Raw genomic sequence first — 14,953 nt, 5'->3', positions numbered from 1 at the left:
GGCTGGGGCTCCCAAGAGTGGAGGAAGTCTGGGCAGGGGCTGGGCTGAAGAAGCAGGATCAGGAGCCTGGCAGTGGTCTCCCTTCCTCAAGTCGACCTTGAGGGTGTGCCTGGAACTCTCCCGAAAGGGGTCTGCCCTGTGACCCCAAGAGGGGACTGTCTGTTTGCTTCTGGGTGGCTTTGCTCGCTCGGGGGATTCGGCGCCTGGAGTGACAGGCAGAGACCATAGAGCTGTCTGTCCAGGTGGATCGGTGAGGCTTACCCCCTGGGCCTGGGCATCTGGCAGTCCCCCATTCCTCCCAGTGACCTTGTGGCTGTGCTGCTCTGTTTCTGCTGTGTGGCTGAATGTGAACTCTTCTCTTTTCTCCCTGAAGTCTCTCCTGGGTTTTCTTAAGGTGTGCCTGTCTTTGTGGTGGCTTCGGATCAGCAGTTGTAGGAAGCCCCGCTCCATCCTGAGAGAAACCCTTCAAAACGCAAGAACCCAGGAAGTCCTGGTTAGGATCCCACTTTACACTTGGAAGATCAATGGCCAAAGAGCTCAGAGAAGGTGCTCATGACTCTAATACCACCCTACCCCCCCACTTCTCCCAGTGCTAATGTCTTCCGTATCCCTAGTTCCATGACCAAGAAGAGGAACATTGGGCCGGCCCCATGGCTTAGCGCTTAAGTGCGTGCGCTCCACTGCTAGCGGCCCAGGGTTCGGATCCTGGGCACGCACCGCTTCTCCGGCCGTGCTGAGGCCGCGTCCCACATACAGCAACTAGAAGGATGTGCAACTATGACATACAACTATCTACTGGGGCTTTGGGGGGAAAAAATAAATAAATAAAATCTTTAAAAAAAAAAAAAAAAGAAGAGGAGCATCGCTTTGGGACGGCAGGATTGCCTCAACTGCAGACTTTAGGGCCAGTTCACCAGTGACCTACCGCCAGTTGAGCTGTTTATTTTGGCCTGGCAGCACTTCACCTTCTGGCTTCCACTCCTTTTCCTGGGAAGTGGGTCCCTGGGGGCTGGGGGGTTGCGCTTGGGGTGGGGGGTCTTTGGGACCAGGATTTTTCCTTGGCAAGGGGTCTTTCTCTCTGTCTCTCTCATTTTCTTTCTTTTACTTGTTGCCCTGTCTCCAGGCGTCTCAGACCTTGGGCTGGCGCTCAGCGGATTTCCTCTTGTGTTCCTGGATAGGATGTTCTTCATCGTGACCCCTCTTGGGGTTCTTCTTGTGGTCCAAAGTGTGGCTGGTGGTCATGGTCATCCTGGAAAGCTCCAAATACTGCTTCATAAAGACTCTCCCTCTCCCCAACGTTTCTTTCCTGATTCCAGTGCCACAGGGGTCTGACGTGATCTCTCTGTTCTTGGTGCTTGTGTCGGCTCTTCACTATTTCCCATGATCCTGTGCTCCTACGCAGGGGCGCACCTGTTCTATCCCAGTGGGTTCACTTTTCCTTCAGCTGGGTCTCACCTGTTCTTCCACCCTTCTTCTCAGATCCTGGCTTTGGTCCTTCTTAAGTCACGGGCATACCTCTTTTTCCTTGCCTTGGTTGGTTGGCTTTAGTTTTTCAACTCAGAATAGAGACTCCCTTCCCTGTCCAGACTGAGCATTTCCCTTCTGTCTCTTTCACCTAAGACGGAACGTATGTTCATACTCCCCTGAACGCACCCATGAACCTGTCTTTCAGCATAATTCATGTCAAGAGAAACGCACCGCTTTTCCCTTTGGGGTCTGATGACTTTTGGCGGATGTCCTCGGAGGTGGGGTGCTGCCATCACCAGAACTTGGAAGTCGATGGGAGGGGTCAGAGCCCAGAAAGCCCTTGAGCACACTCTTAGTGACAGTCCACAGGCCTGGAATAACACGCTTGTTCCTCAACATGGTTCCTTTGCGAATGGCTAGAGCTCTTTCATGATTCTCCCCACTTTGGCGGTGTTAAAGACATGACAAGGAGAATTCCCATCAGTGGCCCAAGTGCCCAATAACAGTCTATGCCTAAGCTGGGTTACAATGGGCCAGTCACCTTTTCACACTGCACTGGATTGTTCCAAGATAAATGAACTGGGTGTTATGTTTCACACTGCTCTGGTGGGTTCCTGGCTAAATGATCCAGACGTCAACTTTTCACACTGCACTGGACATTTCCCAGCAACGTGACACCATGTCACCTTTTCACCATGCAGTACACAGTGCCCAGGTAAATGACCTGATGTCACCTTTTCACACCGCACTACACAGTGCCCAGGTAAATGACCTAATGTCACATTTTCACACTGTACTGGACAGTGCTCAGCTAAATGACCTGGACATCACCTTCTCACACCGCACCGGACAGTTCTCAGCTTAATGACAAGGACGCCACCTTTTCACACCAAACTGGACAGTGCCCAGCTAAATGACCCGGACATCAACATTTCACACCACACTGGACATTTCTCAGCTAAGTGACTCCATGTCATCTTTTCACACGGCACTGGACAGTGCCCAGGTAAATGATCTGGATATTATCTTTACACACTGCACAGGACAGGGCCCAGCTAAGTGATGTGATACCTTTCAGAAAGCACTGGACAGTGCCCAGCTAAATGACCCAGATGTTCCCTTTCTCACCGCACCTGACAGTGCCCATCTACATGACCCGAGGTCACCTTTTCACACTGGACTGAACAGTGTCCAGCTAAATCATGTGGATGTAACCTTTTCACACTGTAATGGGCAGTGCCGAGCTAAGTGACCTGGATATCACCTTTTCACACAGCACTGGAGAGTGCCCAGCTAAATGACCCCATATCACCTTTTCACAGCGTGATGTAAAGTGTCCAGCTAAATGACACAGATGTCAACCTTTCCACTGCCCTGGACAGTGTCCAGCTAATTGACCCAGATTTCACCTTTTCCCACTGCACTGGGTAGTGCCCAGCTGAATGAACCAGACATCACCTCCTCACACCGCACTAGACATTTCCCAGGACGTCAGCTTTTCACACCACATTGGACAGTGAGCTGCTAAATGACCTGGATGTCACTTTCTCACACAGCAATGAACTGTGCCCAGCTAAATGACCTAGATGCCACCTATTCTCACTGCACTTGACAGTGCCCATTTACATGACCTGAGGTCACCTTTTTGCACTGCACTGGACAGTGACAAGCGAAATGACCCAGAGGTAACGTTTTCACACTGTTGTGGACGGTACCCAGCTAACTCACCTGGATGCCACCATTGCACACTGCACTGGACAGTGCCCAGCTAAATGAGCTGATGTCACCTACTAACAACACGCAGTACAATGCCCAGCTACGTGACTGGGACGTCACCTTTTCACACCGCACTGGACAGTCCAACTTAATGACCCTGATGTCACCTTTCCACATTAGACTGTGCAGTGCCCAGCTAAATGACCCAACGTCACCTATTCATACCGCACTGGAGAGTGCTCAGCTAAATGACCTGGACGTCACTTTTTCAGTCTGCACTGGACAGTGCCCAGCTAAAAGACATGGATGTCACACTTTGCTCTGCCCTGGACAGTCCCTAGCTAATTGACAAGGATTTCACCTTTTCACACAACACTGGATAGGGCTAAGCTAAATAACCTGATGTCTGCACACTGCACTGGACAGTGTCCAGCTAAGTGGCCCAGTGTGACCTTTTCACTCCACACTGGGCAGTGCCCAGATAAATGATCTGGAGGTCACCTTTTCAAACTCACTGAACAGTGCCCAGTTAAGTGACCCGATGTCACCTTTTCACACTGCTCTGCACAGTGCCCAGCTAAATTATCCAGATGTCATTTCATACCACACTGGACAGTGCCTGCCTGAATGACCTGGGCATCACCTTTTCAAACCACATTGGACAGTGCCCGGCTAAATGATCTGGATGTTATCTTTTCAAAACGACCTGGACAGTGCCTGGATAAATGACAAGATGTCACCTTTTCACACTGCAATGGACTATTCCAAGATAAACGACATGGATGTTACCTTTTCACACCACTCTGGTCAGTGCCTGGCTAAATGACCCGGACATAACATTTTCACACTCCATTTGAACAGTGCTCAGCAAAGTCATCCGAATGTCACTTTTTCACTCCTCTGGACAGTGACCAACTAAATGACCCTGATATCACTTTTCACACAATATTGTATTGTGCCCAGCAAAATGAACCGAGGTCACTTTTTCTCACTGCACTGGACACCGCCTAGCTAAATGACCTGGATGTCACCTTTTCACACTGCAATGGACAGTGCCCGGCTAAATGACATGATGTCACTTTTCAAGTTTCACTGGACAGTGTCAGGATAAATGATTGGATGTCACCGTTTCAGACAGCACTGGACAGTGCCTGGCTAAATGAAACAGATGTCACCTTTTGACATCATACTGGACAGTGCCTGGGTCAGTGACCCAGACCTCACCTTTTCACACTGTACTGGATAGCGTTCAGCTAAATTAACTGATGTCACCTTTTCAAACCACACTGGACAGTCCCAGCTAAATGACTAAATGTCATATTTTCACACTGCCCTGGAGAGTACTTAACAAATGATCCTGATATCACTTTTTCACACTGCACAGTGCCCAGCTAAGTGACCTGATGTGAACTTTCACACTGCATGGGGCAGTGCACATCTAAACCATCCAGAGGGCACCTTTGCAAACTCATTGGACAGTGCCCAGCTGAGTGACTTGATGTCACCTTTTCACACTGTACTGGCCATTGCCCAGCTAAATGACCCAGTTGTAACCATTTCACATCACACTGGAAAATGTCAGCTAAATGACATGGACACCACCTTCTCAAACTGCACTGGACAGTGCCTGGCTACATTACCTGGATGTCACCTTTCAAAATGCACTGGACAGTGCCTGGGTAAATGACCCAGACATCACCTTTTAACACCGCACTGGACTGTTCCAAGGTAAATGTCCTGGATGTTACCTTTTCAAATTTCACTGCTCAGTGCTGAGATAAGTGACCCAGATGTCACATTTTCACAGTGTCCTGTACAATACTCAGAAAAGTGACCTGAGTGTGACCTTTTCACACTGCCCAGAAAAATGACCTGAAATCACTTTTAAACACTACACTGGACTGTGCCTAGGTAACTGACCTGGACATCACCTCTTCACACTTCACTGGACAGTGTCAAGGTAAACAAATTGGGTGTCACCTTGTGACACCACACTGGGTAGTGTCAAGATAAACAACCCGATGTCGCTTTTTCTTATCTTATAGGACAGTTCTAAAGACAAACATAGGCTCAGAGCAAAGGGATGGAAGATGATTCTCCAAGCAAACGGGAAGCAAAAGAAAGCAGGTGCAGCCATACTTCCCTCAGACAAAACAGTCTTCAAGATAAAAAAGCGAACAGGCGACAAAGATGGGCAGTATATCACGAAGAAAGAGACATTCCACCAAGAAGACACAGCATGCATCAACATCTATGCTCCTAACACAGGAGCACCAAATGACCGACCTAAAGGGAGAAATTGACAGCAACACAGTAATAGTAGAGGACCTTAACACCCCACTTACATCGAAGGATAGATCATCCGGACAGAAAGTCAACCAGGCCATAGTCGCCTTAAATGAAACACTTGACCAGATGGACTGACTAGATGCCTAGGGAACATTCCATCCGACAACAGCAGACTACACGTTCTTCTCAAGTGCACATGGAACATTCTCAAAGACAGACCATACGTTGGGAAACAAAGGAAGCCTCAATAAATTTAAGAAGCTGGAAATCACATCAAGCATCTTTTCCAACCACAGTCTTACGAAACTGGAAATCAACTGCAAGAAAGAAGCTGGGAAAGTCACAAATCTGTGGAAACTAAACAACATGCTACTGAAGAACTATTGGATCCATGAAGAAATCAAAGGAGAAATCAAAAAATACTGGGCCAACGTGTAAAAGAATGAAAGTAGACCATTCTCTTACTCCATACACAAAAGTTCACTCGAAACACATTAAAGAGGGCCGGCCCATGGCTCAGCGGTTAAGTGCGCGAGCTCCGCTACTGGAGGACTGGGTTCGGATCCAGGCACGCACCGATGCACCGCTTGTCCGGCCATGCCGAGGCGGTGTCCCACGTACAGCAACTAGAAGGATGTGCAACTATGACATACAACCATCTACTGGGGCTTTGGGGAGAAAAAGGGAAAAAAAGGAGGAGGATTGGCAACAGATGTCAGCTCAGGGCCAGTCTTCCTCAGCAAAAAAAAAAAAAAGAGGAGGATTGGCATGGATGTTAGCTCAGTCAGGGCTGATCTTCCTCCCCCCCCCCCAAAAAAAAGAAATGGAAATAGATTAAAGACTTGAATGTAAGACCTGAAACCATGAAAATTCTAGAAGAAAACACAGGAAGTACGCTCTTTGAGGTCAGTCTCAGCAACATATTTTCAAGTACCATGTCTGACCGGGCAAGGGAAACAACAGAAAAAATAAACAAATGGGACTACCTCAAACTAAAGCACTTCTGCACAGCAAAGGAAACCATCAACAAAAGGAAAAGACAGCCTAACAATTGGGAGAAGATATTTGCAAACCATGTATCTAATAAGGGATTAATCTCCAAAATATATAAAGAACTCATACATCTCAACAACAAAAAAACTAACCACCCAATTAAAAAATGGGCCAAAGACATGAACAGACATTTCTCCAAAGAAGATATACAGGTGGCCAACAAGCACATGAAAAGATGTTCAACATCGTTAACTATCGGGGAAATGCAAATCAAAACCACAATCAGATATCAGCCTCACGCCCATCAGAACAGCTATCATTAACAACACAGGAAACAACAAGAGGACGATTGGTAACATATGTTCACGTTAGCTCAGGTTGAATGTTTCCCAGCCAAAAAGCAAAAACAAACAAACAAACAAACCAAAATAAAAAACTGAACAGAGTTACCAAAAATACCTAGAGACAAATGAAAATGAAAACACAACATACCAAAACTTACAGGATGCAGCAAAAGCAGTACTAAGAGGGAAATGAATAGCAATACAGGCCTATCTCAACAAACAAGAAAAATCTCAAATAAGCAAGCTTACCGTATCCCTAAAAGAACTAGAAAAAGAACAAGGCCCAAAGTCAGTAGAAGGAAGGAAATAACAAAAATCACAGCAGACATAAACGAAAGAGACTGGAAAACTACATAGATCAACTCAAAAGGAAACTAAGGTCCGGTGCTTCGAGAAGATCAACGAAATTGACAAACAGCCAGACTCACTAAGAGAAAAAGAGAGAAGACTCAGATAAAATCAGAAAGGAGAGAAGAGAAATTACAACAGACACCACAGAAATGCGAAGGCTTATAAGAGAATACTGTGAAAAGCTGTACACGCACAAAATGGATGATAACCTAGAAGAAATGGACAAGTTCTTAGAATCATGTAACCTCCCCAAACTGAATCAAGAAGAAAGAGAGAATCAGAGTAGACCAATCACCAGCAAGGAGATCGAAATGATCTAACACCTCCCCAAAAAAGCAGAAATCCAGGACAAGATGGCTTCCCTGGTGAGTTCTACCAAACATCCAAAGAAGACTCAATATCTATCCGTCTCAAACTCTTCCAAAAAATCCCAGAGGAGGGGAAGCCTCGTAATTCACTCTACGGGGGCAACGTTACTCTGATATCCAAACCAGACGAGGACAGCGGAGAAAAAGAAAACTAGACGAACGTCGATGCAAAAATCTTCCAGGAAATAGTAACGAATCGAATACAACACACGCGAGGGATCATCCACCACGACCCAGCGGGATTTATTCCAGGCATGCGGGCGTGGCTCCACATCCACAAACCAATCAAGGTGGACACACCACGTGAACAAAATGAGGACTAGAAACCCCACAACCATCTCAGTAGAGGCAGAGGAAGGATTTGACAAGATCTGACACCCATTTACGATTTAAAAAAAAACTCCCAATAAAGTGGGTATGGAAGGAAAGTACCTTAACATAATGAAGGCCACATGTGACAAACCCACAGCTCAACCGCATACTCAATGGAGAAAAACTGAAAGGCATTCCTCTGAGAACACGTACAAGACAAGGATGCCCGCTCTCACCGCTCTTCTTCAACACGCTACTGGAAGTCTGAGCCGGAGCAATGAGGCAAGAAAAAGAAATGAGAGATCCAAGTCGGAGAGGAAGTGAAACTCGCACTACTGGCAGGTGACATGATTCTCTATATAGAAAAGCCTCAAGAATCCACCGAAAACCTCCTAGAAATAATCAACAAACACAGTCAAGTTGCGAGATACAAATCGACATACAGAGATCAGTCGCGTTTGGACACACTAGCGACACACTAGCGGAAAGTCAAGTGAAGAATACACTCCCATTTACAATCACTACACAAAGAATAAAAGACCAAGGGATAAACCTAACCTATTCCGTGCGTGTGGATTGGAAGAATACGCATCATTGACGAGGTCGGTTTGTACACGATTCTCTCAGCCTCAACTTGCCGACCTTGACAATAAGTCACTCTCCTTCTAGGAGAGGGAGGACATCGTCCACCGGTGTTGGGGGTGGGGGAGGGAATTGGTCTCTTGGTCGGTCTCCTGCTTCCAGGAGGAAAAGAAGGAGGGTCAGTCAGCACTCCATTCCTGCACCTGCTGCCTGATGTGGGTAAGGTTTTGTTTGTTGTCTTCTTGAAAAGCGTCTGTGTGTAGCTCGAAACAACACTCCAGCGTCCTTTCCATGTCAGTGTCTGACCCGAGGTTTCAGCTTTAGGCAAGAGGAGGGACTCATTTTTCTGGGGGACTCATTTTTCTGACACGATGGGTGGGGCAGGCGAAGAAGGATAAGAAGGGAGGGGGTGGGCCCGTGCCCAGTCTTTCCTCTCGTGGTGGGAAGGCGATACAGCTCTTGCCGTGCGGGATCTAATTTCCCCGCCAACCTTCGGGCGAGCAATCGGGGGAAAGAGGGAGAGCCGAGGTTTTGAGGAACGTGGAGAAGGTGGGTTCGAGATGCCGGGATCTCCAGAGCAACGATTTCACCAGAGGCACACGAAAGTCAGTGATTTCTGGACCACGTTTACGGCTGATGTCACGCGTAGCTCATTTTGAATCCATGAGACTGCCCTCCGAGCCACTTTGGGATATCGCCTCCAGCTCCCCCGAGCGGTGGAGCTGTGCGAGTCTAAGATGGGGCACATCCAGGGAGAGAATTGTGCCAGGGAAAGGGAGGCAGCAGTAAGTCATTGAGGATAAGGTCTTTAGAGGAGAGCGACTCTTCTCAAGTGGATGAGGTAGAAGGAGACCGGCTGGATTTGTGTGTGTGTGTGCGTGTGTGTGTGTGTGTGTGTGTGTGTGTGTGAGGAAGATCAGCCCTGAGCTAACATCCACGCTAATCCTCCTCTCTTTGCTGAGGGAGACCGGCTCTGAGCTAACATCTATTGCCAATCCTCCTCTTCTTTTTCCCCAGAGCCCCAGTAGATGGTTGTGTGTCATAGTTGCACATCCCTCCAGTCGCTCATATGTGGGACACGGCCTCAGCACGGCCGGAGAAGCGGTGCGTCGGTGCACGCCCGGGATCCGAACCGGGGCCGCCAGCAGCGGAGCGCGCGCACATAACCGCTAAGCCACGGGGCCGGCCGGCCCTGACCAGCTGGATTTTTGTTTCGTGTGTGTTAGCTATTTAGGCGGGGGAGCGGCAAGGAGGGAGAGGGGTTGTGGGGGTGGGGGTGGTGTGTATGCTCTGGGTAAGGCGAGAAAACTCCTCAGGTGGAGATTTTTGTAGAAGGGTCCGGTCTGGCAGGACGGGAGGGTGCGTGTGGGTCCATTTAGCGAGCAATCAGAAGCATCTGTAGTCGCTGAGACTCAGGCCTCTTGGGAAAGAAGCAGAGAGAGGAGTTGAGCTTTGTTCCTCAGAGCAACTGGCACCTCATGGGTCACCACAGAAGGTTCCCAGAACAAATGAAGTTGCAGGAGCCAGCGTGCCCTGTGTGTGTGCTGCTCTCAGCCCGAAGGCGGGCAGGCGGGCGGGCGGGCAGCTACTCCCGTCCTACACTCTCCCATGGTCCGGGTCCCGCCCCCAGCCCCACTCGCACCCATAGGGGAGGGCGGCCCCGGAACAAGTCTCCTCTCATCCACCATCATCTCGCCACCCTGACGGCTTTGCCCGAGATACCAACTCGGCTGTACCCACGCCCATGCGGGATTTTCCTTCGGACGAGGGGCCTGGGTTCACCATGGAGGATGATACCCCTAGCCTTCCGTTGCCAAGTGGGTGGGACTCGCCAGCCAGGGAGCGGGGGAAGGGAGGTCAGGCCCATTCATTCCAATGGGCCTCACGGAATCGTTTCATTGAAATGCAGAAAGCTCTGCGGTCAAGTCGGAGCCTTTCACTTCGCCTCGGGCGACTCTCCACTGAATGGCTCTCTTCAACTCCCCCACCCTTAGGCTGCAGCTTCCAAACTGCAGGGAGAGAGGGAGGGAGCATGGATGTCTGAGAAGCGCGACTCGTCTGGGACAGAAAGAGCACCCCCCCCCCGCTTCCCCTAACCCGCTAAACCACTTGAGAATCACGGATGTGGGGACTGACGTCCCGGTTTATGTCTTCCTCACTGCGTGGCGCGTGGCACGGGGGCGGGGGCGGGATGGGGAGCCCAGTCAAAGGGGGACACCAAACAGATCATCTCGGTGTGTCGGAGTTCACGGGACAAACGCGGGCTTGGAGTCCCGAGGGCCGGGAGAGGCCTGGCAGGGGATGGTTTGACTCATCCACCCTGGGTTACGGGCCCAGCAAGCAAACTCCTAACTGGCGACGCTCTGCTCTAGGTGCAGGTTCTGATCATTCGTCTTCAAGTCCGCTGGATCGGTCTGTCCTCCCTCTCCCACCCGCTTCCCACGGGAAGTCCTCAGTCTCGTGCCACATACCCACTGGCGATTTCACGCATCGCCTCCTCACCCTTAAGAAGAGGAAGGGTGATGGACAAACATGAAGGAACCCCCACCGACAGCACCTCCGAGTGAACGGGGGGGGGGGCTCTCTCTCAGTGGGCAAATGGTGACTCCAAGTCGTGATCCCGAGATTTGACTTTAAAAATCAAATAACCCTGGAACAGTGAACTCGACGAGGAGGATGTGAACGTACCTCGTGCCACTGCTGTACGATTATGAAGGGTGAAAAGGCTACGTTGTAAGTGCTGTCCATCTTGAAGCACAATTTTAAAGAACAGAACAACAGACACCCTCTCTCCTTGACCCGGAGCAGGGGATTGCCTGCGTCTGTCAGAGAGGGTCACGTCACCTGCAGCGTGACCCACCAGGGTTCAGCCATTTGAAATCGGTCCTTCCTCTCGAGGTGACTAAAACTCGCCAATGACAGCAGGTGTAGGCGCTGTCATTCTCGTCAAGGAAAGGCAGGGAGAATTTCAGCGTTTCAAAGCATACCCTGTCCCCCTTTCACAGCAAGTACCAGCTGAATTATGTGTAATTTCTGAATCGGCTTTCTCCCGGAGTCACTTCACTTCTCCCTTGGTGGTGGTGGCGGGGGCAGGGGGCAGGGGGCAGGGCGCGCCGTGGGGAGGCGGGGCGGCACTTGGAACCAGCGCAGAGCAGCTAAGGCTGTCGCCAAATCTTTCTGTCGGTGCCCAGGCATGCAGACTGTGTGTGACCCGAAGGATGTACAGAATCCCACTGAGGGGTGAGGGTGGGGGAGTTTCCGGTGTGTAAGCCTGCGTTCAGCAGGCATAGGGAGGAGAAATGATGTTCCCGCCGCTATCCCCCTTCTGAGTCCTTGGCTGAGCCCACCCCGGCCCGGTAACAAAAAGACAGATCCAGAAGAGAACGACAGAGAGATTAGGAACGCGTGCAAGGGCACGTCACTCGGGGAGAAGCCTAAAGCGGAAGTCACCCGAAGTGGCGGCTCTGACTGAATTCCAGCTCCTAGAGCATGTCACACCACGGACAATCCAGTTGTGGCGAAATGACAGGAGAAAGGAAAGCGGCTCTAGGCTTCCAAGGCCAGCCACCTGTGGGAAGGTCAATCAAGAGATGGGAGGAGTCGAGGTTTTGTTTGAAACAGAGTCCTCCGGGCTAGCGTCTGGGCTGACAAGCGTGTCTTCTTTCCTCCTGGTTCAGGGAGGGCACCTTTCCCGTGGGAGCTTCATCTCCCGATGATTTCAGGTCAGGACGAAAAGGGAGAGGTCCCGTGCCCTTCTCGTGCCCGCTGTTTCTCAAGGCCAGGGCCTCGAATTCCAAAGAACCCATGTGCCAGAGCGGGTCGATGTGGGGGCGACCTATTCCGGCTCCCTGACTTCACAGGGAAGACTGCTCTCTCCTCATTCTAGGGAAAGCTCCCCAACCCCCGTCACCCAGTACGGTCTACCTACACCAACCGTCCCTCCCTCCTTTCGAAATAATTTCTGCAGTGACAGAAGGACGGACATGCCACACACGCCCCCCAGTCCACCTTCACCTCCACCCCCACCACCGTCTGCTTCCTTGAGGGCCGAAAGTGCTGCATCAGAGAACGGAACGGGACTTGGAAACATTCTAAAGGGATGACTCGGGCCTGCCTGTTGAAAAAAGCACCCTGCCGTTAATCTGATTGGTCTTTCCCCGGTGTGTGTGTGAGGGGGGGGGCGTTGCTAATTTTGAGGTGATGCGAATGTCCTGGAAATAAATACATATTGGTGACGGCTGTGCCACTGTGTGAATAGACTCCCAAGGCCCACCGGCTGGTGCGCTTTTTAAAGGCTCGATTTTACAGGACGTGACCTCAATTTTCAGAGTGATGAAAATTAGGTAGGTGGGTAGGTCTGCAGGTAGTCGGCTGGTCGGTGGGTCTCCCTACCTTTATCACATACACACAGAAAGGGAAGAGACAGACAGACGGAGACGGACACAGCTAGTTCGTTATCGAGACTGGCCATAGACATTCATCTGAGTGCTCTTACCCGTTCCCCAAGCTAATAACGTCTGTGTAGATCAAGATCACCCACATAGGAGAACCAGAACCACTTCCCAACAAGCAAGAGGGTCGGTGGGCCTCCACCTCCACCTCCACCTCCACCACTTGCATTTGGCAGAGGAGTGGGAAAGCCGGATGGTGGCAAAAAAAGGAAGGCCCATCCCGACGAGAGGTGTTTGGCGTGTGGAAAAGCTGGAGGCGGGCTGACTAGAAGAAGGGTGTCCTATGTAACGGGGGGGGGCGGGGGGCAGATTTGCTTTCCTCTTTGCTCCCAAGTTGGGTGGGAGGGAGAGGTCCTAAGTCAGGGGCCCAAATGAGGACAGCCGTCAGTTGAGTGGTGACCCTGAATCTCTGAGCGTTTTGGGCCCATCGCCGCGGAGGTGTGTTGCTTTGGGATTTGCAGCCCGAAAGCCCTCTTCCAGTGAGTTTTCCGCCGGATGCCTTTTGTGGAAAGAGAAACTCGATTGTGCTGCCTGCCTGCCTCCGTCCCTGCCAGCCTCCCTTCTTTCCTCCTGCTCCGTTCCCTCCCCCCTCCTCGCTCTAGCTCTCTGCATACAAAGTAAGGACAGTCATTGTTTTTTTCTGTTTTGACATTTTTTACTTACTTACTTAGTTGCTTACTTATTTATTTATTTATTTAATTATTCATTCATTCATTCATTCATTCATTCATTCATTTATTTATTTATTTATTTATTTATTTATTTATTTATTTATTTATTTATTTATTTATTTATTTATTTATTTATTTATTTATTTATTTATTTATTTATTTATTTATTTATTTATTTATTTCCCCCAAAGCCCCAGTAGATAGCTGTACGTCACAGTTGCACATCCTTCTAGTTGCTGTACGTGGGACGCGGCCTCAGCACGGCCGGAGAAGCGGTGCGTCGGTGCGCGCCGGGGATCCGAAACCTGGGCAGCAGCATCGTAGCGCGCGCACTTCACCGCTAAGCCACGGGGCCCGCCCAAGGACAGTCATTGTGATAGCTCCATTTAGATGCATACGCCGACGCTACCACATGTCCGCGACCTCCATTTTTATGTATGTTAACCATTTCTCTCTCCAGGCCTTGTCTAGTGGCATGCGGCAATCTTTGTAAAGGATAAAAATTATTGTCGGAACCGCTATGACAACCCCGCACCTCCGACTGCCTGCCGGACTGCTTCCCACACCTCACTCCCAGCGCTCACCCCCACACCTCCAGCCCCGCCCGCATCCCCAGCCCGCCGGCCATCCTCTCTCCTGTCTTCCCCTTTGCCGGCCCCGACCGGCCCAGCCCGGCTATCTGGTCGACCTCTTGGAGCGCTATATAAGCGGCCGCCAGGCAGGTGGCGCCCGACAAGCAGCCTCATCGTCAGCGGGACGGCTCCGGATCGCGGAGCAGGGAGGCTGCAGCGCCGGCCGGCCAGGTGCTTGGCCGGGTCCCGATCCCCCTCGGGTCTCGTTTCTCGGCCCGAGGCGAGCAGAGGGGGAGAGGCCAGCCCGGTTCCGGAAAGCGGCCTTGGCGACTTTCTTCCGAACGTCCCTGGGACAGGGGCGTCTGGCGGCTAGGGGACGGAGTCCTCCTCCACACTGTGGCCTTCGTGCCACAGGCCGGCCGGGCCGGTTCTGGGTCCTGCGGTCGACGTGGAAATCTCAGCGGAGGCATCCCTGCCTGGGCTCCCTTCAGCCGGCGCGAGCGATTCCCGCCCGTGCGGATTTAGAAATGTCCGAGAAGCGAACGAGACCTGGCCCTCCCGCGTCGCCTGGGATCCATCGGGCACCCCTTGTGGATGGAGGACGTTTCCTTCGGTGTTTTCCTTTTTTTTCCTCTCTCGAATCTGCTTCTTTTTTGGCTCCCCCCGCCGCCGCCGCCGCCGCCGCCGCCACCAAACATCACTAAACGATAGTCATGAAAACGGTAATGATTAGAACAATAAAATGATAATTGCGTGTTTCTTTGCTTTCAACGACTAGAGAGGTATGATTTATGATACTGCATGATCGATCTTTCTCGCCCTCTCTCTATTTCATCC

General features: G+C 50.8%; 1 long non-coding RNA gene across 1 annotated transcript in view; it reads right to left on the bottom strand.

The window, feature by feature from the left end:
• Nucleotides 1-14,785: 14,785 nt before the first annotated feature.
• The window catches only part of LOC147913496 (uncharacterized), a 17,848-nt gene continuing 17,680 nt past the window's right edge, over nucleotides 14,786-14,953 (bottom strand). Inside the window, exon 2 of the long non-coding RNA XR_015556452.1 lies at nucleotides 14,786-14,816. This is a non-coding gene — a long non-coding RNA (uncharacterized LOC147913496). The remainder of the gene's footprint in view (nucleotides 14,817-14,953) is intronic.

The sequence above is a fragment of the Ceratotherium simum genome, chromosome 26 (genome assembly GCF_057802395.1).
Source record: "Ceratotherium simum simum isolate JZ-2026a chromosome 26, ASM5780239v1, whole genome shotgun sequence".
Taxonomy (NCBI): Eukaryota; Metazoa; Chordata; class Mammalia; order Perissodactyla; family Rhinocerotidae; genus Ceratotherium; species Ceratotherium simum.
Note: the sequence above shows the minus strand (reverse complement) of the source record. Positions and strands in the feature narration are given on the sequence as shown.